We start from the raw sequence: 23,966 nt of genomic DNA on the forward strand, positions 1-23,966 counted from the left end.
GTGGGTACCTCTTAAGATTAAATCCAGGGTTGCCTCCCGTTATAAAGCTGGGTAGCTTTGTCCAGAATAATCAAATCACCCACTACCAGAAACCACCCACTACCCTGCCCACTGGAGGCACAAGAGGATATCAGTTCACCCCCCAAAAAATGATTTGCTTCTAAGGCTCATTTCCCTCTTCCTCGGGGTAGGGTTTGCCCACTCATGAGACAAGGTGAGGCGACTGCCTCAGGTGGCAGGATCTGCAGGGGCAGCAGATGTCAATGTAGAACTTTCCTCCCTTTTCCTTGATGTAGATCTTTACTCACTTCTTCTTCCCTGACAGAGAGAGAGCTGCCATTTTGAGGCTTGTCTCAAGGGCCAAAATGTCTTGGGCTAGCCCTGTCTCAGAGTAATGCCTCCTTTCCCAAGACCCTCATCCTCCATGACTGTGCTCTTGTTACAGTTTTAGATGAAATAAAAAAATTCCTTCCAGTAGCACCTTAAAGACCAACTAAGTTAGTTCTTGGTATGAGCTTTCGTGTGCATGCACACTTCTTCAGATACAGTGAAACAGAAGTCACCAGACCCTTCTATATAGTGAGAAGGTGGGGAGGGGTATTACTCAGAAGGGTGGTGGGATTGGGTGATTGGCAGATAGCTGTGATGAGCCTGTCGACGACTCTTAACGACTGCAATAGGTCTTGCAGGAAAAAGCAAGGGGTGAGAAGGTGAAAAATGGCTTTGTCATGTATAATGAGATAAGAATCCAATGTCTTTGTTCAGACCAGGTCTCTCCATGGTTTTAAGTTTGGTAATAAGTTGCAATTCAGCAATAATACCCCTCCCCACCTTCTCACTATATAGAAGGGTCTGGTGACTTCTGTTTTACTGTATCTGAAGAAGTGTGCATGCACACGAAAGCTCATACCAAGAACTAACTTAGCTGGTCTTTAAGGTGCTACTGGAAGGAATTTTTTTATTTTTTTATTTTGTTTTGACCATGGCAGACCAACACGGCTACTTATCTGTAACGAGTTTTAGATGATGCATCAATAAAACAAATTAACAAATAAAAGGGTAGAGATTACTCTTTCTGTGCATAGCTGCCTAAGCCGCTGGGGCTCAGATGCTTTAGGGGTTGGGATTCCCCTCTTGCTCATGCAGCATTGGTCATGACTTTTTTTTGGAACCAATGAAACTAGTGGTTGTGACTAACTCAAGATTCATAACTTTCGGTGGGACAATAGCCCTCCTCAAGTGTTCTGATACTATGTTAATGAAACATGAGAGGCAGGTTTGTTAGCTTTAGGGATGTGTGGATCTGCCAGTTTTGGTTTCTCTCAGTTTCTAATTTTCCCACTCTTCAGTTCTTCACATTTCCACTACAGTTTGCCAACTTTTAAAAAAAATTCTCCTGAAAATTCAGCAGCATTTTAGTGTGAAGATCTCTTATTATAACCATGTTTGTCCATAATTTGTATGCCTAATATATACATTTCTGCAAACAGTTTCCCATAATAGAACACAGTTTGCATGTTATGTTCACTAATAAATTCATTCTTTATGCACACACATTACTTGGCCGGAGAACTGCATTGCAAAATTCTATGGGTAAATTTAAACAATGGCTGTGTTTTGGTTTGTGCATTATTTCAGAAACTGTGAGTTAGGTAAATTTGGAGATTGTGGCTTTAATTACGGCATGGATCTGTCAAAACGCCATAAAACAGTTCCACTGGGTCAGAGCCGGCACATGACTCCTAAAATCACTTACAAAGATAAGGAAAAGACTTATAAGTAACACATAAAGATGCTGCAGAAATTCCAGCCCAGGTAGGTTTAATTGGAAACGTTTTCTAACATTTCCTGACCCTATACGCTGATGACTTGTTTGGAGAAAGATGTCAGTTCTGCTCAGTCAGTGATTTCATTGCTAGGACTCCTTTGTTCCAAACTGGTCCAGTTAGTATAGCACACACCTCCTGTAGTGGTGACGGCCTTGAAGGCAAGAAAGAACAATGAGAAACGTCAGTACATTCATGGTCCTGATCCACCATTCTTTTTTTTTTTTAAAAAAAGGAAAAAAACCAGCCCATGTTAATTTGCAGAGTCTTCTCAGTAGTGGCCTCTTCCTTATGGAACTCTCCCCCAAGATGACACTCTCAATAACAGGATTTAAGAAAGCTTTGAAAACCAAACAACTTCTCGTCACTTTCAACTTAGTTTATTAATCATGCTGCCATTTTGTTGGTGTTTTATTGCTGCGGAGATACCAGCAGAATTTTATTTTAATTAGTGCTATTTTTCTAGAAAAAGAGGTGCCAGAACTCAACATGAATGCCTCCCTTGTTCTCTTATAATGGCAATGATGCCCACCTGAGAGGTGCTGGTACTGAGTTCCAGTGAGTTCTGATTGAACAAAAAACCCACCCCTGATTTTAATGTATTTTTGGTTTCTTACATTTTTTAAAATTTTGAAATTCCCCTGCTTGTCTTGATTTCGTCAGAATGCACCCTGGTCTTACATGCATTAGTTACATTTTGATTGGGCTGCTGCCGTGCATCTTATGTGGGGCTGCCTTTGAAAACCACTGGGAAACATCAGTTGGCGCAGGATACTTTTGCTGGGGCAAAGTGTTGGGATCACAGGAAACATATATTTTCTGGACTGCACTGGCTGCCAGTTCATTTCTGGGTGCAATTCAAAGTGCTGGTTCTGGCCTCTGGAAAGCTTGGGACCAAGGTACTAAAAAAACCATCTCTTCCTATGTGAATGTGCCTTAAGATGTGCTTTCTCTGTGGTAGCACCCCACCTAAGAGGTGTCAATCAGCCTCCTTTTTTGTGTCCTGCTGGCAACAGAATATATATTTCTTTTTAAATAATATCTCGGATCTGTTTTTTTGCTTCCTATAACTGGCTAATTGTTGGTATTGGCTCTTTTGTCTCCTTGTTCCATGATGTTGCTTTTAGTCAGAAAACCATTTTTTTATGATGAATTATTCTTATTTGTGTGTTCCTGTTTATATTTTGATAAAGCCACTTCAAATAACTTTTTCTTGGAGGGGAAAAGTGGAGCATTTAAAAAAAATGTAAATCAATTAAATAAAGATGACTTTATTTTATTTCTATGCTTATCTCTTATTGGCTACGTTGGGTGGACCTAATTTAGAAAGGCTGCATATAAATATATAATAAATATATATAAATATAATATATAATAAAAAATATATATAATAAAATAAACACCCATATTGCAATGCTCATAAAGTGATCCTCCCTCCCTTCCTTCCTTCCTTCCTTCCTTCCTTCCTTCCTTCCTTCCTTCCTTCCATAATATGATCAGGAGACAGGTAACAGCAATTTTAGCAAAAATGCATGTTTTGTCACTGAAAGCCTTATAGTTTAACTACAATTTAAGTAATTAAAGAGCATGGATGTAAGAAATCTGTATCAAAAACTTATCAAATCAAATGCTTCATTTGTAGTTGCTGGTGATTTCTTTTTATGGTTATAGCTAGATTTTTTTTACACTCAGCAACCTGATTTACCACATCTTTAAGTGAACATGTCAAAGCCATCACCACACAACTCCTCCAGCACAATCTCAACTCAACAGACATATACTGAGGCCTGTGGTGGAATCCAGAACCTCATCCTAGTGCTCCCCTACTAATGGAGGAGAAGGGGAGGCAACTTAGATGGTGAGGAGAAGCTTCAGAACAGATTTTTATGGGCTCCAGGGGCTAGAGGAAGGAAGGGGAAATGGGAAAAATCACCACCCCTCTTTCACCATTAGTGGGTGTCTCCTGGTGAATCAAAACTATATGCCCAAGGGTACCAATTGGATAAATTGGCAGAATGGACTGTGTCACTTTGTGTTGTGGGGATGGACAGTGCCATAACCAGTAGAGGTGTATGTGCATCATTTTGTATTTAGGCACTGAAATCCTGCAACCTGGGGAAGCTGAGCATGGGAAAGAGCAGCCCTTTGTACGAAGCACTCTTCTAGTCACTTCTATCACACCTCCATGTTTTGCACATCAATGTCATACAAAGCAAACATTCGAGCAATTCTTAAAGAGGTAAAATGGTGGCAAGAAACCCCCAGCTGTGCAGATCTTACATTCCCCTCTGTGTTGAGGCTCCACCAAGCCCATTGTCACCAATGACGGGCTTTGCTAGGGCCTCAGGATTTGCACAATTACACTGTGTGCTGGTGCCAGCTGGGTCACTTTTAGACATCTAACCATCTTAGCATCCTCCAGCCCCCCAAAACATGGGTACCTTTAGCAGCAGTAGGAGTGTAGCCAAGCCCCAGAAGGCAATGCATGAGGAAGTTGCTGGGTGCCCTAGAACAGCCTCACTAAACTTGCTGCCTTCCAGATTTTGATGTTATTTCAGTGGCTACAGCTTGCATGTACCAGGTTTGGGAAGGCTGAGCTAAGACAGCCTAGCAAGATCATGTGTGACTAACCCTGAGGAGGAGAGGGAAGCTACATCGGCTCCTGAGCAAAATTAACCATGGAACCTCCTTTAATGATGGGAATGATCAGCTTGTTTGTTTGTTTGTTTCAGTTAATAAACGATGTGATCATGGTTTTTTCAAAGGTTAGGCTAATATGGTAAGCAGATAACACACACAAACATACACACAGATTTCACATAGAAACTTTTTTTCCAGGATGCAACAAGGGGCTGCCCACTGCAAACCCCATAGGTGTACAGGAATGTCAAAGCTAACACCCCCCCCAAAAAAAACAAACCCTATTATGTGTCTGCATAAGACTTTAGAACAGATGTATCTGCACAAAGATTAAAAAAAAGTCACTGAATTTCAAGCTAGTGGGCAGAAAGAGGGTGAAGAGCTAAGCAAATTTCACTTATTCCTTGTTTCCTCCCTAAATATTTGATTCTAACCCTATGAAAGTGCATATGTCACATGTAACACATTTCTTCTTTTCAGCTGAAACACTCTACTTGCAAGGGTAGCCAACATGGTGTCCTCCAGAAGTGTTTGGGCTACAACCAGGGGCGGAGGAAGGGGTGCGGTGGGGCCGGATCATCCCGGGTGTCACCACTGAGGGGTGTGGCAAAATGCCGGGTGGCACTCACCGCAGGGCCTGCAAACAGTTCGCCCGCCGCCACCCCCCTCAGCTGTAGGGCGGCTGAGTGGGAGGAGGCAGGCAGACTCAGAGGCCTTGTGGAGCGTCCTGCCCTGGCTTGCCCCGCCCCACGGTCAGCTGGCCCCGCCCATGTGAGTGGCTGGCCCCCTTCCCTGGGTGCAGGGCATGCACGCTGCCCCAGGCACCCGATCAACTTGCTCTGCCGCTCACTACAACTCCGATCATCCCAGATCATGGGCCATGCTGACTGCAGTTGATAGGGGCTGGAGGTACCAGAGGGCACATAATTGGCTTGCCCTTCCTTTACTGGTTGACAGAAGACCATTTGACATAAAGTCATCTCTTGGATTGAGAGTTGGCAGAGTTCTAAAGGAATGTGCATGTCATCAACATGTTATTCCCTTCTGGACGGATACATACTGCAGTACAGAATGTAAGATAACTACTAAATTATCACCTGTTCTCTTTTTGCCTCCACGACCACCTTTTTTTGTCCTGCCTCGCTTCCTACCACGTCCTTTCCCTTTACGGCAACCACCTTTCTTGCTGCGATGTCTGTGATATCGTCGGAATCTTGACATCTTCTCCTTTTCTTACATCTGTGTGGCAGATTTCTGCTCCAGGTGGAGCAAGATGCCTTTCTAGATCAGCTGGTGATGATCTGCTTGGAGTGTTGCATTGAAGATAAGCTTGACTTGGGCCCACAAGTCACCTATCAATTATGACATATGAGTGACTCTGCCTGCAGTGCTACATCATAATGGCCCGTCTCATGGTACATCACTTCTTGTTTTCTGCAGCCTTAGAAATATTGGAGATGGCCACAGAATACCACCATTCTGCCTTCGGACTTGATATACCCTGGAAGGATAGATTAAGGTCTATGTCCTGTTCCTACTTTCTCTTTATTAGCCAGAAGGAAATGCATGGTCTTCACCAGTTATTTCTCACCCCTGCCATTTGTAGTGTCCCATGCGAAGGCTGTGCACTGGATTCAGCTGAAGCCCAAATCAAATTGGGCTGATTTGTAGGAATCGAGGTTTCACTCAAGCCGGATGAGAACAACCTTGGATCACCCCTGGACAGATCCAGCTGCTCAGAGCAGGCCAGGACATGAAATGGGAAGGAGGTAAGGAACGGTGAGAAGAAGGTTGGAAAGGAAGGGTGTGCAAGAAGAAGGAGAAGCTGCAGAGATCTGCTTTGCAAGCTCCTTGCCTGCAAAGCAGGCCCTTGCAAAGCAGCACCCAGCAGGATTGAATTCTCTACTCAATGACTCAATCCTGTAAGATGGCTGGTCAGCAGAGAATTCAACCCTGTGTGCTGCTTTTTCCAAGTGCCTTCCCTGAAAGGAAGAAGCTTGCAGAAAAGCACCCCACAGAACCCCTGTGATCTTGGTTGAGGTGGGGTGGAGATGCAGCACCTCCTCATTTTGTCCCTTCCCAACTGTATGTTTAATCTGCTTTTTATTTTTATTTTTTTTTTAAAGCTAATTAAACTTTAGGCCTACCCCAAAACTGATCCAGGGCCAGATACAGAGTGAGGCTGGCATTTTCTGGGCTGTGGAGGCTGGGGGTGGCTGCACACAGCGCTTAACCCATGCTATTTTGGAGAAATGGATAAACTTCACCCAAAAGGCACATCACTGCTTCTAGCTCACTATCTGTAGTGAGCTAGACATTCTTCATTCTTTGACGCTATCTAGGAATTCTTATTTCGCCAAAATCAGGTTAATAGTCATAGGGACAATTAGGATGATGAACAATATTTCCCCTCCATCCAACCTTTCCAAGTTGAGTTTCCTGTTGAGTGTGATTGTCTTCCAGCAGTTTTCAGGTTTTTGGAGACTCTGTCTTAGTATGAGTCTCCATGCCTTCATTTGCCTTACCTAATAGCCATTGGCAACGATATACCTAACCTCATAAATTCGAACTTTCTAAAACTAATATGTACTGTTGTCTTAAAATATTGTGCAAATGCTGTTTCAACTTTATTGTATGTTGAAGTGGAGCTTCAAACATATCCTAAAATGTTTTCTGCCAATAGACATCTTTTTAAGCAATGTTCATTAAGTGAGGATATTAAAAGAGCACCTTTAATAAACTTTCAACAATTGCTTGTTGAAAGTCTTGTGCTTTGCATGCCTCATTTGTTTGCAGAATCCTATGGGTTGGTCCACCTCCACAGATGAAGGAGAGAAGAATAGGAGCTACACCTGTGTTATTTCAACAATTTTATGTTGTATAAAATGTAGATTTGGACAAAAGTGGCTTAATGAAGCCAGAATGACTTTGATAGTCTGGCACATCTTCTGTTAGGGAAATTATACTAATGGCCCTAGGCTAGGAGAAGGTTGGTGAAGATGACTCATCCTTTTTCTCCTCTCTCTCCAGTCCAAGGGAGAGGCAAGTCTGAGTAAAAGGTAAAGGGACCCCTGACCATTAGGTCCAGTCATGACTGACTCTGGGATTGCAGCGCTCATCTCGCTTTATTGGCCGAGGGAGCCAGAGTACAGTTTCTGGGTCATGTGGCCAGTATGACTAAGCCGCTTCTGGTGAACCAAAGCAGTGCACGGAAACGCCGTTTACCTTCCCGCCGGAGCGGTACCTATTTATCTACTTGCACTTTGACGTGCTTTCGAGCTGCTAGGTTGGCAGGAGCAGGGACCGAGCAACGGGAGCTCACCCCATCGCAGGAATTTGAACCACCGACCTTCTGATCGGCAAGTCCTAGGCTCTGTGGTTTAACCCACAGCGCCACCCGCGTCGAAGCAATAGAAGCATTTGGGGGAAGACTGACTGCAGTTTCTGGAGAGAGTCAAAGCTGAGCATTTGGAGCTCTGTAAGCTAACATTAGACTTCTGTGGAGATCAAATGCAGTTGCAGTTTATTTGGCTGCTATCCATTGCAATGTTTCGAGTTGTGTCTCCACCTATGCTCATCAATATGTATAACTGACAAGAAACACAAACATTACAAAAAACCATGAGGCTCCAGTTATCATTTTCCAAAAAACCCCAAAACTTGGATAAGTGCTGGACCCCCTGGAACTGCCTGCCGCTCTGAGAAATGGAGTGAGTGTAACAATACAAATACTAAGTAAATATGCTCCATGATGATGTGGTTTGTTGCATTCCCATTGGCTTCCCATAGATACACAAGAGTTTCTTTTCTGCCAAGAATTCTGAGATGTTTTCATTCCTAGAATCATTCCTTCTTTCTTGAAACTCAACAGAGGACTCACTTTGGTGGTATTAGGATACAGAGAAGGTCAACAACCATTTATTCATTCCCAGTGCTCTGTTAAACAAAATATGCCTTTGTCAATTTAAGGGAGATGTTTCTTCTCTTAGTCAGGTAAATTGATCCTCGCATAAGTTGATCCATTAGAAATAAACCATGAGGAAATTAAATGATTTCTCCAATGGGGAGAATCATGTTTGTGCCCCTATTGCAATTTACAGTTCATGCCTTAAAATATAATATCTAATTTGAATGCAGGCCTTCCTCTAAGGAGTTCAAGGTGACATTTAGCCATACAATAACCCTGTCAGGTGTGTTAGGCTGAGAGAAAGAAACCTTCTCCAAAATAATCCTGTGAGTTTTAGTGAAAAATGGTCCAAAGAAATTGGAGTTGTGTGTGGATCGTGTTATTCTCTATAGTTTCGTCACTAAATGGCAGTGGACTTAGTTGTACAAGTTGAGTCAGAGGTTTCTTGAGCAGTTCTGTTCTTATATAAGGACACAATAAAGTTTTTGTTTAGCTGCCTGCTTGGTGTGCATCCTCTGTGCCTTCCATGACAGTGTAAAAGACAGAGAGGTGGTTGAGCTTCTTAACTATGGTCACTGGTTGCCAATAACTGGTGTCTCATGTGCTCTGTGACACTCATGTACTGCATGCCAGATAAGACTTGTGCCTGAAGAATGATGGTAGATTGGAGATGCAATACTTCATACTTAATGGAGAGTAAGCCAAGTTGTTTATAACTTTGTGCTTCTACCACATTGATGTGGAATTTCTTTTTTGCTGATAACAAGAATCTCTGGTTAGCTTTTAGCAGGTTGCTAAGGGACCATGAGCATCTCACACTTGATTTTTATATAAAAGGGACTTTATTTTTAGGTTTTTCATGCAATGTTGATTTGATTGCATCAGAGGAAAAGGAAAGGCATCAGCAATAACAGAGGATAAGGAGTTCAGAGCTATTTTTATCTGGGAGAGTTAACTTTGCTACTTCCTCACATTGGCCAATTTATCAAGATGACCTATACAAACCATTGCAGGCAGCAGTTAATTCTTATCAAGAAGAAAACCATCTTGCTGATGACTGTGGAATACAACAAATGAGGAATAAAGGAGATACTAGATAACTCAAACTGTATCCTGCTGAATCCCTCAACCTTCCCCCTTATAATTAAGTCATATTAATTCCCTCTTCTGCAGTTAGAATTTAGGATTTTGTTGTATTTATGAATGTGGACATATATGGAGTTGTGGCACCTTAATTCATTCATTTGTAACTGCAGGTTTCCATACAATTTTTGTTACACAGGGTCTTTAAACATGGGTCTTTAAATGACATGCATGGAAGCAGAAGGTCTCTAAAGTAGAATTCGGGTGATAGTACAGTTCCCGCTCTGTGGGGACTCACAAAAACCTATTCTGACCGGACACAGGTTAGAGCTCAACGTCGAGCCTACCAAGTGGCGATAGCGACGGCGAAGAAGACTTTCTTCGCCGCCTCTATTGCATCTGCAGAAAATAATAGCAGGAGACTTTTTCAGGTGGTTCGGAATTTAACAGAACCACCTTTACCACCGGGGCTTTGTAAAGACCCCAAGATCTCCTGCAACGATTTTGCAAAGTTTTTTGCAGATAAAATCACTCATATTCGGAAGGAGCTAGACACCACCGTGGGAGCAGGGCTGGGGCGGGAGAGTGCTAGAGCTCTGTCTGGTCAAGTTGCATGGAATCGATTTCAATCCATTACCCCCGAGGATGTGGACAGGCTGCTTGGACGCGTGAAACCAACCACCTGTCTCCTGGATCCTTGCCCATCCTGGCTAATAAAAGCAAGCCGGGAAGGGCTGGGCGATGGGCTCTGCGGGGTGGTGAATGCTTCCCTCTGTGAGGGAACATTCCCAGATCCGCTGAAAGAGGCGGTCATTAAACCGCTTCTTAAAAAACCATCTTTAGACCCGGCCAGTATGGCCAACTATCGCCCAGTCTCAAATCTTCCATTCTTGGGCAAGGTGATTGAGCGCGTGGTTGCTGAACAACTCCAGGCACGCCTGGAGGATGCGGACCATTTGGATCCCTTCCAATCGGGATTCAGGCCTCATCATGGGACTGAAACTGCCTTGGTCGCACTGGTTGATGATCTCCGGCGAGCTAGGGACAAAGGTGAGAGTTGTTTCCTAGTTCTGCTGGATCTCTCAGCGGCCTTTGATACAATCGACCATAACATCCTTCTGGACCGTCTAGAGGGGCTGGGAGCTGGGGGCACTGTTATACAGTGGTTTCGCTCCTTCCTCCTGGGCCGTGTTCAGAAAGTGGTGGTGGGGGATGAGTGTTCAGACCCCTGGGCCCTCACTTGTGGGGTGCCTCAGGGTTCCGTCCTCTCCTCCATGCTTTTTAACATCTATATGAAGCCGCTGGGAGAGATAATCAGGGGGTTTGGACTGGGTGTCCATCAATATGCAGATGATACCCAGCTCTACCTCTCTTTTAAATCAGAACCAGTGAAGGCGGTGAAGGTTCTGTGTGAGTGCCTGGAGGCGGTTGGAGGATGGATGGCGGCTAATGGATTGAGGTTGAATCCTGACAAGACAGAAGTACTGTTTTGGGGGGACAGGGGGCGGGCTGGTGTGGAGGACTCCCTGGTCCTGAATAGGGTAACTGTGCCCCTGAAGGACCAGGTGCGCAGCCTGGGAGTCATTTTGGACTCACAGCTGTCCATGGAGGCGCAGGTCAATTCTGTATCCAGGGCAGCTGTCTACCAACTCCACCTGGTATGCAGGCTGAGACCCTACCTGCCCGCGGACTGTCTCGCCAGAGTGGTGCATGCTCTAGTTATCTCCCGCTTGGACTACTGCAATGCGCTCTACGTGGGGCTACCTTTGAAGGTGACTCGGAAACTACAACTAATCCAGAATGTGGCAGCTAGACTGGTGACTGGGGGCGGCCGCCGAGACCACATAACACCGGTCTTGAAAGACCTACATTGGCTCCCAGTACGTTTCCGAGCACAATTCAAAGTGCTGGTGTTGACCTTTAAAGCCCTAAACGGCCTCGGCCCAGTATACCTGAAGGAGCGTCTCCACCCCCATCGTTCTGCCCGGACGCTGAGGTCCAGCGCCGAGGGCCTTCTGGCGGTTCCCTCATTACGAGAAGCGAGGCTACAGGGAACCAGGCAGAGGGCCTTCTCGGTAGTGGCACCCGCCCTGTGGAACGCCCTCCCATCAGATGTCAAAGCGATAAATAACTACCTGACATTCAGAAGACATCTCAAGTCAGCCCTGTACAGGGAAGTTTTTAATCTGTGATATTTTAGTGTATTTCTGGTTTTTATGGAAGCCGCTCAGAGTGGCTGGGGAAACCCAGCCAGATGGGCGGGGTACAAATAATAAATTATTATTATTATTATTATTATTCTGGATTGGGAGTTAGAACTTCCTAAAAGGGTCGGCTTCATACTTTTGGCCAATTGTGTAGGCTGCATAATCAGGGAGGTGCAAAAGTAAGTTGTGAACTCGAATGCTCTCCCCTGCCATGGGTGGAGCCTCTAGCTACTACAGCTGCTAGTTTGTAATCACACCTATACCTGTTCCTCAGCTTATGCCCTATATAATATCAAGGGTGATATCCAACTAATACATCCCATCAGCACATACATTTCCACTCGTGCAATGCAACTTCTCCCGTCCTCTCCCTATGCACCACTTAAATCTGTTCCAGGGGTTCCTTTAAGCCTCCTGAGCAGATATTAGGAGGGTGTTCAGGAGAGGGGGAAGGTTCTATTTCTCAAGTGGAAATCCTTGCAATGATAGGAAACAGAAGTTGGATTGTGAAGCAGGTAGTTGTGGTTTCAGGGGAACAGCTTTGGGACCCATGCCAAGCCTAATTGGGCCTTTGAACTGAAAGTTCCCCACCACTGCTCTAGCAGGAACAAGAAATTGTGCTGGAGAAAATGAGGAGCAGACAGTCCCATGAATGGTGCCTTCTTATGTAGACCCTGGTTCATTCTAGTGGTTGTATGCATGATGGCTGTTAGGAGCCCCTGGAGTGAGAACAGCTGGTTTTGGTTCTGTGTGCAGCGGATCCATCTGGTAAACTATCAGACCTGCAGCTTGGAACCTGCAGCTTGGCAGTGAAGCAAGCTCCAGCTTTGGGTTGTTTTCCTATCCACTGGACTCTCCTGGACAGGGAAGGCTACAAAAGGGTTTCTGTTTAGGCTAGGATTGCCTGAGCAAGACGTCATCCTGGCTCTCGTGAGCTTCTGTGCATTCCTCCTAACCTTGATTCCTTGGTCCTGATTCCTGGCCTTGGTCTGTGACTCTGGCTCCTAGCTTGAGCTTTTGGTCCTGACCTTTGATTTCCTAACTTGGCTTCTGGCACATGTCCGATAGCCAACTACAGCTCAGCCTTGTAAAAAACTCTCACCAACTGCATGTAAAACTTGTCTTATTGGGCAAAGTATGAACCATTCCTGGGAAGATACACTTAGATGGAATAGCAGGTGAATGAGTGGAGATCATGAGCTTTGTCTAGACATCTTCCCTCTAACTACTGGTTCAAATTAGGTCTTTTTAATCAGTCCAGCACTGTCCTTACATGTTTCCACAGAAGCATACTGAGCACAGAATAGTTAATTTGACCTCTACATTCTGGAATTTGATATTCAGTATTCCAGGAGTTTGACTGTTGTTAAATTCAATTAACTTCACTTTTTCTTCCCCGCCATCACAGCTGCTCTGAAGACTGTTGACAAAGTGCTTGAACACTCTGTAAAACACCTTGAGATGTGTTGATACAAAGTCAGCTGGATAGAAGGTGAAGTTGGTTGATGTTATTTATGTGTGTTTCATTATGTTCCATGCAAATCATAAGCTGCCCAGAGCTGCCTACACAAATTGAAATATATTCATAGCAAGCACTGAGTTCTTTCATTTGCAAAACAAACCCACAAATTCCATTATGCATATCAGAAAATAGAACATCCAGTTTTAGTCAGATAATACAAGCTGTATTGAAAATAGCATCTATGAGAGAGAGGGTACAATCAGACGGTGTAGCCTTATAGTGGTATTTTTGCATTTATTTTTCCAGACAGCTTGTCAAACTGTTCCTACTACTTCTTTTTATTCCACTTATTTCCCCCAAGATTCATGGTTATTTTCATTCATGCCAGCAGGCATACTCTCTCTATATGATGTGACTTTGCAGTCTTTTCTCCTCCTCTACATGGTCTCCTCTGAAGTCTTCTCACCATCACTATTTCTAATATGCTTGTTTGGGGCTACTAGAGGCAGGCATGCCAAGTTGGGCCCCACATGGGGGGGCTGTTATGTGTGCATCACACGTGCAACACACCATTCCCCGTTGGATCACACCTACTGGGAAGCTCTCCAAGCCTCCCACCCAGCACAACGGCACTCACTCGATGCAGCAGGGGATAGCAGCCCTCTCAATATTGGGGGGCTCCACCCCGCCTCAAAATATTGAAGGGGCTGAAGCCCCTTGCACCCCATATACCCAGCACACCTGACTGGAGGACAGTCATGTTCTGAGCTGACAGGTAATTGTTTTGATAAGCAATGCACAAGAACAGCATGCCTAACTGTCCCATCTTCCAATGGTGTAGAAGGAGCATCGATACTCTGAAACCTCAGAATTCTAGAAAGAAAGAAAAAACACCTAGCAGAAACGTCAACAAATCGCAAATAAGAGAGAGCAAGAGATACAGAGACAGAGAGTCGGGGCTGCCTAGTTAGAGAGGAACTCAAGTGGACCACAAGAAACCCAGACAGAATTCTGTGTGTGAGCTATGGATGCATAGCACCAGTTAAGTGCAAAATAGAGCAGCGACAGGCATCAGTCTATTCCATCACCATTTGTATCAAGCTGAATCACAAGGAGACTGCTTGCTGGAAGACAATGGTAACAGAAATACCACCCACCTCATTTTGATAGGATGCTAGAAACTCTTTTGGGGAGCTACAACAAGAAACATGCCTTCCTCCACTGTCAATGTTGCTGCCAGCATTCTCTCAGCTATCCTTATACTAGTATCAACAGGAGGGATGTGTGCCTTTGGGCAGCTGAATTTCTGATATCCCAAGTGAACCCAGTGCCCTTAAGCAAGATGCAGAACTTCCCAGCAGGCCCCTTGGCTATGCTCAAATTGCTGGGCTGCTGATACTGCAAACCATCCTCCTTCTCTATGGACTGTGACCAAAAGTAATAATGAAGAGAAAGTATGTCTCAATGCTTAACCTCCTATGAAAGCAGTAGTGCTTGGGAAATGGGACAAATATGGGACAAATATGCGGATTAGAACTTAATTACCCATCAGATTCTCTGGATTTTGTGATACAGTTCTTGGCTCAAGAAATGGAACAAAACGAGTTTTTAAATGCATATTTTTATGATAAAATATTTAAGTGCAATTTTTGTTATAAATAGGGATTTAATTGTAGATTTTTGTGTCCCTCATCCCATTTACCCCAGTGACTGCAGCAAAGCTGCTGTGGGTGGGACCATTTAAAGCTCAGCATGCATATCCTATACCCCTTGTGGTGGCTGAAATTCTTCCGTCTTTTAATTGCTGCTTTTCAAGCGATACAGATTTAAAATGAAAGACAGGCATATTACGTATAATATTAATGTCATTGCTGGTTTGGCCCTTAGACTGTTGGGTGTACCTCTTTTGGATGAGTGTGGTTGAGAATCCCCCATATCTACAATATTCCTTTTTTTAAACAAATCAAGAAATACAGACTACATGGTTTTCTCCCCTCTGTTTAAGTGAACAATATTATAGCTTCTCATTCCCTGGAATACATCAGACTCCACTAACAATCCACCCATTTGTTCAGCAGAATTTAATGTCCTTGACTGAACAAATACTGCATTGGCTCGATCATCTAAAGTGGTACCCATAAAAGTCTTGGCAAGGGTTTCTCATTCATATATATATATATATATATATATATATATATATATATATTTTCTGTAAATTACAGTTTGTGCAGTGGAGTCTCCCTAATCGGACTTCAACAGAACTTTGTTTTATTGTGGAGTTATGGCTGTGCATTTCTAATGCAGATCTGGAGTCAGTGGTACTAGCTAGGACCAGGTGCTATTATACCAGTTGCTTAATTTAGGCCGCTTTACAGATGTACAGTATTTGGAGAACTGTAATCATATGTTTTCATGTAATCAGCAATTCCCAGAGTTGCCTGGGAAAACAGTGACTGCTAAACCCCGCTGAGAATTGTACCTCTGAGAGGGTTACTGTGGTCTCCTAACAAATCTCAGCACCTTTAACAAACTACAGTTCTTGGCATTCTTTGGAAGAAGTCTGTGACTGTTTAAAATAGTGTGACACTGCTTTAAATGTATAGTTTAGATGTGGCCTCAGAGACAAAGCACTTCTGATGCTGGAGGTTTAATTTAGCCATTGTGCCTAGTACCCATTGATAGCCTTATTCTCCATGTCTAATCCTCCCTGAAACGAGTGTAAAAAAATGTACTATAAACACTGACAACTGGGAAACATTGGCCTGTGAGCGCTCCAGTTGGAGAACAGCCTTTACCAAAGGTGTCATGGGCTTTGAAGACACTCAAACTCAGCACGCAAGGGAGAAACGTGCTAAGAGGAAGGCACGATTGGCAAATCCACACCGTGATCAACTCCCGCCCGGAAACCAATGTCCCCACTGTGGAAGGACGTGTGGATCCAAAATTGGCCTCCGCAGTCACTTACGGACTCATTGTTAAAACCAGGTTTATGGAAGACAATCTTACTCGGCTACGAGTGATCGCCAAAGAAGAAGATTGGTTAATGGAATATTGGTTAATGTATTGATCTTGAGAAGTCACCCGGTGCTATACCAGCTGCACTGGCTCCCGGTGGAGTACAGGATCAGGTTTAAGGTGCTCGTTTTAACCTTTAAAGCCCTATATGGCCTAGGACCCTCATACCTACGGGACCGCCTCTCCTGGTATGTCCCACGGAGGACCTTACGGTCTGCAAATAAAAACATCTTGGAGATCCCAGGCCACAGGGAGGTTAGGCTGGCCTCAATCAGAGCCAGGGCTTTTTTAGCCGTGGCCCCAATCTGGTGGAATGCTCTGTCATAAGAGACTAGGACCCTGAGTGACTTGATATCTTTCCGCAGGGCCTGCAAGACAGAGCTGTTCCACCAGGCCTTTGGCCAAGGCACAGTCTGACCCCCTCTCTCCTTCTGTGATTTTCATAGAACTGTAGCCCAATGGTTGCCATTAATTTGATTCTGAATTGATTTTCGAATGTATTTTAATTAATTGATTGCGATTTTATGTAAACTGTGCTATTTTTATTGTTGTTAGCCGCCCTGAGCCCGGCTTTGGTTGGGGAGAGGGGGGTTATAAATAAAATTTTATTATTTATTATTCTCTCTGTGTGTGTAGCTAAGTAGCAAAGCAAATGATGAGCGATTTGAAAAGGATGGTTGTTTGTGGACTCTAAATTTGGATAAGCTTTAATTAGGCCCAGGAATCTCAGCCAATTCTCACTTCCAGCAATCAGACCTGGAAGAATGCACAAGCTGAAAGGAAGCACCTCCATCAACAACACACAGGAGAAATCTGATCATGTAACACCTTGAGCTTAGCGACTCTGCTGTGTTTCCACCCACAACCGCTATTAACAGACGTGTTTTTAAACCCTTCTTGCACTGATGATGACATATGGGGAATAAGAGGAATAATTAGGACCAGAAACACAAAACTCTGTTAGCCCAAGCAAGGAAAACAAGAAAATAAACATGATGACCTAACCGGGGGGGCGGGGGGGACAAATAAAACAGGAAGCTACCTGCCTTTGGGCTTTTGCCACAGACTCCCCTTGTTAGACCTACTCCCAGAAGTGGCTCTCTTGGTGGGATGGGGCCACTACTACACTAGCTTCCTAGCAGGTGGTCACTGTTGCTCAACCAGAGAGTGAGAGATGAGGTGGCATGGAGGTCAGCGTGGTGCAAACATACTGGCGGAGCTAATCAGTACTCCTGCTCTACGGTGCTAATCTCCCTGCTGCCTCGCCGCTCTGCCTCCCAGTATGCAGTAGCGACACACCTAGCAGGCTGCTTCTCTCTGTTCTATTCTGAGCCTCTTGGCAATCTCTAGAGCTACTTCACTTTAGGAGAATATCGTCTGATGCTTGCCTTCATCGGGATGGATCTTCAGCAGGTGGAAATCCTTATGACTTAACTTGGTCCACAGGATTAGGGCAAAGCTGGAGGTTACGCTAAATGTGCACTGAATGCTTGAAAATTGTAGCTGCACATAGGGTTGGGTGGATGAGATTATTTCTGGCCCTTGTCAATTTTGCATAAATTCATTCAAAGAATCATAGAATTGGAGAGCAGGAAAGGGCCATAGATCCTTTCCATTCCATTTCTGCATTCAGAAACTCTGGGTGCACATTTGAATTTACATACTTATTTTATCACAAAACTGAGATGACATACATTTTCTGCCTTGGCTGCAGATTTATACTATTTATAGAGGTTTTTGAGTATTAAGAGGCTCAGAAATGCTTTTTAAATAAACAAACGCAGTATCTTTTCACAAAACACTGTTTAAATACACAGTTGACTTTGATGTATTTTATCTAAAAATTGTTTATTCTAAAAATAACAATTTATAATGTATTTTTGGTATGCTTTTTCTGAGCCAAGAGTTGTATTGCAAAATTTGAAAAAAGTTTAAAATCTGAAGGATAAATTCTGTTTTGATGCTTACCTTAGCCTAGAAGGTACAGATTGGGTTGGTTCATACCTGAAGTCAAAGAAATCTTATTCCTCGAGCATCCCTGAATGTACACTTGGTTCTCATTTCCCTCTCTGCAACATCTAGAAGAACCTAACTTGGGTGTGACCACAGGGACATTTGGCTTTCCCTCCTTTGAGCAGCAAATTCCCTAATGCCATATCACTGTCTACTTTTGGAGGTCCTCCTCAATTTTCAAAGCAATTTGACATGGGAAAGGGGATTCTGCTGATTAAAAAACACTAGCCCAATGTTCTCTTGAGTATGCGGAACTCACTGAGCAGCAGTGTGATGTAATAGCCAATGATACGGAATGGGGGTGAAAATAATGGGTGACCTCATGACCTCATGACATGAGTAAGTTCTACTGCAGGAGTGAAAAGTTGCAGCTCCCCAGAGGTTTTTGGCTTGTAGCACCTGTCCACTCTAACCATTGTCCCCACTGGCTGGGGGCAGTTGGGAATTGGAAATCTAACAAGACAGTTAAAAACTAGCATAAAATGTATGCAATCTAGTAGAAAAAGTGTCCCTGTTATAAAGTCCCGAGCAAGAGTGCCAGCTTTGCCCCACAACTGTGGGTGTCATGGGCCATGGGTGCCATGCAGTGTGCATGGTCCTGGCCCTGAAATTTGTGGGTGCCCGGCCCCTTCATGGGGAATTTTGTGGGTGCTCATGGCCCAGGGAGTTGACATCTATGGTCCTGAGTCAGGAATGCACCTAAAAGGTTTCAGAGGAGAAATCCAAGGGTCATGACCAGAGATGTGCTGGAGCAGAGGCAAAAAATTAATGTATCCCACCAGGAAACAGAACTGAGAGTAATAATGGGTCTGGGTCAAGAATTCAAGTCAAAGTCACAGAAGCCTGAACCAGAGATTTAAGGTAACTTTTATGCATGCTTGGGAACAAGAGAGGGGATAAGGGAGGTGGGCAGACTGAGTACACCCCATACACCCAAAGCATATTTAAATCATGCTGCCACCCACCCCCAAAAAATGAATCCTGGGAAATATAGTGCTGGGAATGCTAGTTATGTGGGGGGGTAAACTACAGTTCCACTGTAGTTATTCATCCCAGAGAGCTCTCTTATCCTACTGAGTATATAGGGGATAACATAAAAAGATGAGGATTTTTGAAATAGTCCCAGCCAGGCCATCTTGGGAGCAAGTGATTTGAGATAATCTCACAATCACAAAGCACAGGATCTATGAAATCTCATGACTGTAAACTTTTATTCCTTCTGAATATACAGAAAGGAAAAGTATAAAAAGGGAGACAGGCCATCTGGGAAAAACCAGTATTCTCTGAGCCTTTTTCTGGGAAACATCACATCGAAAATTGGCAATGTTTCAGCAACAGGAGATGAGGAAAGAGGGATTCTGAAAACTTGAATCACGATGACACATATGCAACACGAGGGGGGAAATATTTTCATACTGATTCATCTCTGAAAGAAATATCACTATCTACATTTCTTATCTCAGCAAAAGTAAACAAAGAATATAAGTGCTTAAGCCTGGGATGGGCTTTAGTGCCCTGATTTTAAACATTAATTTAACAGGGTATAACTGACATCTTGTCCGTTTGTTCTTTTGCAGAACCACTTCTGTATTTTTCACAGCTATCCAATAGGCAGAAATTCAAAGGACACAGCTTTCCCTAGTATGGAGATGCAGTGATGGTGAGAATGGGGGGGGGGGGCAATGAGCTCCATCTGTTAATTTCTGCCTCTTGTGATGGGCACAGTGGTTTAGGGTTACAGAGAATGGAGGCACAAGCCATCCAATTAATGGCTACAACCAAGGCAAGCAAATGGTTCAGAACTGTGCAAATGTTTCCAAACCGTGAGAGCTGCATTTGATTTGCATCTTTCACTCATTTGTATACAGACACACAAAGACACTTGGCATAATCCTACACACTTGCCATTGTTAGACACATACCTCATCCTTCCTCTCCCCTGATCACACTCTCTCCTTCCCTGGTTGGGGCAGATCAGGTGAAGAGGCAGTGATGTTCACTTCCATCATGGCACCCTGGGCACAGAGATTTAAACCTCCCTGCCCAGCATGCTGTGACAAGGGATAAAAATGACCCATCCTGGTTCAGAGACAAGGGGTGAGGAGGAGTATGACCTGAGGGAGTGTGTGTGTGTGTGTGCACGCAATGGGAATAGTGTCAGGGTGTGTGTGGATGGAGAGACCTGCTGGGTGGGCTACAGGTCCCCCCCCCACACACACACACTTTCCAAAACAGCACTGGGTAGAACTTATATAATCAGAAACTACCGGTAATCACAGCATTTTACCACTAGGGCAATCCAATGCAAACTTCAGGCTGCACGTTTGAGCATATCATCTTAAAACTTATTTTCTCCCACCATAGATGCTTTTTAGATTCTTCACAGGCTCTGAAAGACACTCCTGAAACATAAATATCTGCACACGCACAGACACTCCCTCCCCCAATATAAGATCCTAATCATCCTAATAATTAAATAAGCCATTCAACTGCAGAGAAGACTCCTTCAGAGATTACCCAAAGAGATAAGCAATTGTTGATGCAGATGAAGTACCACTGCCGGATCCAATGTCTCTCGGTCACAGAGTCCATGTATGAGATGAATCCGATAAGGCAGAATTAATTCCACAGGCAGAGGCGAGAGCCAACATCCTAGAGCACTGCAACGGAAATGCTGACATTTATGAACTCAGGCATTCATAAATAAAGCATCTTACAGCCATGGTGAAGGAAGGAAAGCAAGAAGGAAAGAGAAGAAAGATAAAATTCACAGAATGGAAAATCCATTAAGGCTTGCCTGTGACAATCCTATATCAGATAGGGGAAGAGTGAAATGTAAGACGTCCATTAAGTCAAAGATGCTCTCAATTCTCTGCATTTTTCTACTGGGCTGGAATTTCACTTGGAATCAACTTAAAGTCATAAATAAAAATGATAGTTGCTGTACCTCGTCTTTGTACACTCCCTCCCCCAATCTTGACGCACAACCCAACGTTGTGCAATGAACACACTACTTGAATGGGACTCGGGAGATTGGCTCCAAATTCAAAAAAAAATCTTGTAGGGATCTTGTGCTTTTATGACACAAGCAGAAATGCAGCAGGTGACACTTCCCTGTCATTGAATCTCTGTGACTGGTAAAGCTTCACCTGCAAGCTATCTTGCTAAAGTGCCATCTCAAATAGCAGCAGCCCTACCAAGAATGAAAAGGAACAACACAACTTTACTGATGGATTCACCAGAGGCTTTGGACAGTGCCTCAGCCTTATTTTCCCCCAGTCTATAAAATGGGTAGAGCAGTGAAATATCTGCTCTGTTGCTATAAAGCAAAATATGGCATGGGGATGTTGTTGCCTGAATGTTCTAAGCCAGGGGTGTCCAACTTCCAAGAGACTGCGATCTACTCCCACTATAAATAAACTGGCAGTGATCTACTCATTGGATTGACCAAAGTTGTTGAGCTTTGGGGGGTGGGAATGGAGATTATGCAATCGACCAGGGACAGCCCACGATCGACCAGTAGATCTCGATCGACCAGTTGGACAGGTCTGTTCTAAGATATGCCTGGGTCTTTATGGGGGGAGCCATTGTTTGGAGGTCAGCACAGTCTTAATGTCAGTATCTACCTATTTGAAACACACCCTGGAGTTGAGGAGGAAAAGCATGAAAATACTGTAGGTGGATCTACGATTCTCCCCTTCATATCGTGGCCTCATCAATCATTCCCAAGTCAGTTTCCATGGGAACTGAGGAACTGAGGAACTTTGAATCTGCGTTCTCAAAAGGGCATCTTTCCATCCACACCCAGTTAAAATTTATAAGGCGCTAGAAATGGATCTGTCCCAAGTTAAGACCAAGGATAACATATAGGCTGTTCACAAAGACTGCCAGGAAATGCAAGCGTTCTCTCCCCACCCCCACCCCCAAAATCTTCCTGCTCTTATATCCTTACCCTAGGAAACGGATCAGACCAGAACAAATCAGTCATGCCTATGCACTTATGAAATCAATAAGTTTCACTGTTAGTTATAGTAGCTAAATGGAAATGCAACAGTCAGAGGCAATACTAATTGCTTGGGAATAAGCAATCAGAGAGGAAATGTTGCCTTCATCCCCTGCATGTATGCTGGCCATCATTAGAAACAGGTTGTTTGACTAGCAGGAAGGACCACCTGACTTTGACCCAGCAAAGCTCTTCTTGTGTCCTTACATTAGCCATGAGTAGGCCATGCCATTGTCTTAAACAGGTGCTAACATTTGCTGGTTGGGAGCTGTAACTGTGGATTTCATGAAATTGTATTCAGACACTCCCCACTCTTTAATTATTATTTTTTACAATAATTGGGTTATATCCACTTCTAGTCTTCCACTGGCAGAAGTTGTCCCTTTACTGAAGGAAGGCTCTTTAATCTAGTGAAGACCTCCATTTCCATCAGTGGAATGAGGATGGAAACTCAAAACTTCTCCAGAAGGTTGGACCACCCTTCAAAACCGCACGAGAGGGAAATTTGCATGGGTCTTTGTATGCACAATCAATTCTTACATGCTTTTCAAAAGAAAAGTCCTATGAAAACTCCTTTGATGTAAAGGATGACTGAGACAGGTGAGTCTTACCTTCCTGTGTAATTTCAGGTGACATACCAAAGGACACTACTGCACCTATGAGAATCAACAGAGCACTGTTTTTTATATATTTTCTATGCTAACTCGGAACATAGATAGTAAACTCAACATGTCATTTACAGCTGAGCATGACAGCTACTGTGCTCTTGTGAATGACAGGGCAAAGAGTTATCTGGGACAAAATAAATGCAAAGTGTTTAGACCCTTCTTCTCACAACCCAATTCCCTCATGTTGCAGGCGGGCAAGGAGAGCTGCCTGTTTCTACTCTGAATGGGTGGGACAAATTTCCTCAGGAGGAGGAGATAAACAGGCTATGACTAGACTCACTAATAGCTATTCCTTATTGCAAATTGGACTTTAAAAGTCTAGGCAAATCCAAGAGGAATTTGACCAGTATGAAACAACAATTGATTTCTCGGAGAATGTTTGCCTCTATGCAAACCTATTGTCAGTGTCATTTACTCAATCATAATATCCTGCAAATGCATGCTTATATAAAACGGGGAGTGAAAAAATGAGAAAGTGTCAGGATTGGGCCAAGGTGTAGGCAACTGTATCCCAATCCAGACCTTGAGTATGTGTTCACCAGGTCAAAAGCCCAGAGAAGAAATGTGTGGGCTGAGGTAGTACCACAGATAGAAAGAAGGTTCTGAAAAGAATTAAAAGTAGAGATAAAGCTTTTCTGCTGGAAATCTTGTTTAGGCATTGGGTGTATGAGCCACAGAAGCTCAATCAAGTAGTTAAACCAGGCATAGGCAAACTCGGCCCTCCAGATGTTTTGGGACTACAACTCCCATCATCCCTGACCACTGGTACTATTAGCTAGGGTTGATGGGAGTTGTAATCCCAAAACATCTGGAGGGCAGAGTTTGCCTATGCCTGAGTTAAACTCACTACTGAAAACAGCGTTTTAGCAGAATTGTCTTTACTAGACCAACACTAACACACACCAATATACAAAAATACAGTCTTTTCAGATGTTACAAGTAGTCTTCTCTCTCTGAGCCCAGAGAGGGTTCTTTGCTTCAAAGTTCTTGCTGTTCTAAAGTCCACAGCCAAGTCCTTAGTTCAGTCGCTTGCAAAAGTGCTGCAAACGATAGAGTTCTCTGACTTCTGATGTCTGGCAATTTTTGAACTTCTTCCTCAGATAATCTCTTCCAAAAAAAGGTCATCACTCAAATTCACAGTT

The 23,966-nt window shown here is 43.7% G+C and overlaps 2 long non-coding RNA genes across 2 annotated transcripts; one reads left to right on the plus strand and one right to left on the minus strand.

Annotated features, from left to right (window-relative positions):
- Positions 1 to 1,804: 1,804 nt before the first annotated feature.
- On the minus strand, positions 1,805 to 18,159 carry LOC309337061. Its single transcript, XR_014154100.1, has 3 exons — positions 18,145 to 18,159; positions 5,564 to 5,967; positions 1,805 to 1,980 (listed from the first exon to the last, which is right to left on the minus strand). It is a non-coding gene; the product is annotated as an uncharacterized lncRNA (long non-coding RNA).
- On the plus strand, positions 5,893 to 21,099 carry LOC309337084. Its single transcript, XR_014154107.1, has 4 exons — positions 5,893 to 5,985; positions 6,073 to 6,235; positions 13,072 to 13,155; positions 19,731 to 21,099. It is a non-coding gene; the product is annotated as an uncharacterized lncRNA (long non-coding RNA).
- The last annotated feature ends 2,867 nt before the right edge of the window (positions 21,100 to 23,966 follow it).

This window comes from Podarcis erhardii (assembly GCF_964252035.2).
Source record: "Podarcis erhardii genome assembly, chromosome: 1".
Taxonomy (NCBI): domain Eukaryota; kingdom Metazoa; phylum Chordata; class Lepidosauria; order Squamata; family Lacertidae; genus Podarcis; species Podarcis erhardii.